The 2,551-nt window shown below is 36.2% G+C and overlaps 1 protein-coding gene across 2 annotated transcripts in view; it reads left to right on the top strand.

Moving 5' to 3' along the window:
• Positions 1-2,371: 2,371 nt before the first annotated feature.
• Positions 2,372-2,551, top strand: part of LOC147562016 (photosystem II CP47 reaction center protein) — a 4,375-nt gene continuing 4,195 nt past the window's right edge. For both annotated transcript variants that reach the window (XM_086657417.1, XM_086657416.1), the window contains exon 1: positions 2,372-2,551. This exon is cut by the window's right edge. The gene's annotated coding sequence lies outside the window, so the exon portion shown is untranslated.

Raw genomic sequence — 2,551 nt, 5'->3', positions numbered from 1 at the left:
GAAATTTACTATTACCCATTTTACCTCGGTAAGAAGATAAAATATCAAATCACAGTTCATTCAATTATGGTTCGAAATGGAATCACGGATTTACGTGAAATCCTCGGTATTTTCGACCGCTACAAGATCAACAATTCCATGGGCTTGGGCTTCTGTTGCTGACATAAAAACATCCCTTTCCATGTCTTCGGATACAACCCATAAGGGATTGCCCGTTCTTTGTACATAAACCCTTGTGAGGGTTTCGCGGAGTTTCAACAGTTCTTCCGCTTCCAGGACAAATTCTCCTGTTTGTGCCTCATAAAAAGAACTAGCAGGTTGGTGGATCATTACCCTGATGATATAACATAATGAGTGCTTCCCCTATCTCGCCCGATCGTGCGAAGGAAAGAGATAAAGAACAAGAAAAAAAAAATAGAATTGAACAACCGTACAGGCATTTTTTGCGCATTGCATACGGCTCTAGAATGGAATTTACTTTTTCCTTTCATTGAAGAAAGAGAAAACATAGGATCTATCAGACCCAAATCGTTAAATGATCCATTTACCACCCTTCCTTTCGGGAGAGTTAAAAAATACTATGATGGTTCCGTTGCTTTATATATTTATCTCCTTTGTGATTCAGCAATCCCAAAGTTTCTTTTTGATCCGATCATCAAATAAGGAAAAAATGATCGTTTTTTTTTTTTCATTTTAATACTCTTTCGTAACATAAATATTGGAAAGAGACCTCTGGTGTGAAAACAAAAAAGTTTGTGACGCTGAAATGGACCCCCGATAGATAAGATCAAATCGGAAATACCTTTTGTCTCATACTACTCTCTCGATACAGAATCTCATGTTATGAAAAAACAATAATGGTTTGCTCATATCGAACTCGAAGTGCCATGCTATTATTACTTATTATTCATATTCTATATGGCGAAGGCATAGTCTTCTTTTTCTCTCAAATAAAAACTCATTGGCGCCAAGCGTGAGGGAATGCTAGACGTTTGGTAATTTCTCCCCCGACCAGGATGAAAGACCCCATTGAAGCGGCCAATCCCATGCATATTGTATGTACATCTGGTTGCACAAATTGCATAGTATCATACATAGCTATTCCGGGTGTTACCCATCCACCAGGAGAGTTTATAAACAAATAAAGATCCTTGGTATCATCCTCTATAGTAAGATATATCATGAGACCAATAAGTTGATTCGAGATCTCATTATCAACGTTTTGGCCTAAAAAAAGTATTCTTTCTCGATGAAGTCGGTTGATTAGGACAAAATTGTATCCCTTAGGAACCGTACACGCACCTTTGGATGCATACGGTTCAAAAAATAAAAATTGCGAAAAAAAGAATCAATGTGTCAATTCCAGCCCTCTTTATTTATTTTTTTTCATAGCAGGATCTTTCTAACTCCTAACGAATAACGAAGGGGCTTTTTCTTCGATTTTTCAAGAAAGATGAGTTTTTACTCACTTCCCCATAAAAAAGAACTCACTAAACTTATCGAACTAACGTCTCATTGATATATTCTTTCATCGAAATCCAATCCAAATTACGAATTACGATGTTATTTTCTTGTTCCTGAATGGGCCTCTTCAATTCTTTTAGGTTTATGCTCTACTCCGGGTAAAGATCTACCCGATCTCGATTTGCACATATAGGACAAATGATCCCAATACCACTTCTTTTGTTTGCTAAGACTTCTTTTTTTTTTCAATTCATTTCATGTCTTCCGCCAAATATTCGATGTAGTCATCATATTATTCCATTGATTGATTGGCAGTTTGAGATCGCTCATATGGTATAATATAAATAGGAATCATTAATCATTTATGATACAAATTTATGATACAAATGGGAATCATACATATTTTACCAATTGGGTATTTTCTGAACGGAGCCTGGATACTTCATTTTATTGGTCCAACCAAGCCAACCATAAATTCTTCTAACATAAATTCTTATAATTGAAAATATTAATATTGATCCCCCAAATAAATTGCTCTAATTGCACTTCACGCTCCAAATTATTGATGGTTCAATCAATCAATCTTGGGTGAAACAGAGGATATCTCGATCGGGGGAGAAAACGGGGAAATCCCATATGACCCAATATGTCTGACAAGTCGCACTATACGTCAACCCAAACTGAATCTTCCTCTCCAGGAATCCGAAAAGGTACTTTTGGAACACCAATAGGCATTAAATGAAAGAAAAAGGGATTAAGTACTATATTTCACTTTGATGTGGAAACGTAACAATGGGTTTTTATTGTTTTCATAATATTGCTGTTTTTCGGATTTTATCCATAGATTGGAAAGTTCATCGAAGAAGACGGAATGAATAAAGAAAAATTCTTATGATATGATATGAATGGGCTGGGCTGTTCGAATGATGAACAAGTATCTATGCATTCGCTCATAGAAAATGGGACCAATCCCCCATTGCGTATTGGTACTTATTGGGTATAGAATAGATTTGCTTCTCTTTCTTCCTACGAACAGAATTGTTCCCTTATTACCAAGGGAATGGAATAAATATTCACCCTTGCTCCG

Source organism: Eschscholzia californica, unplaced genomic scaffold (assembly GCF_041429995.1).
Source record: "Eschscholzia californica isolate CP2 unplaced genomic scaffold, dmEscCali1.0.p SCAF_133, whole genome shotgun sequence".
NCBI lineage: Eukaryota > Viridiplantae > Streptophyta > Magnoliopsida > Ranunculales > Papaveraceae > Eschscholzia > Eschscholzia californica.
Note: the sequence above shows the minus strand (reverse complement) of the source record. Positions and strands in the feature narration are given on the sequence as shown.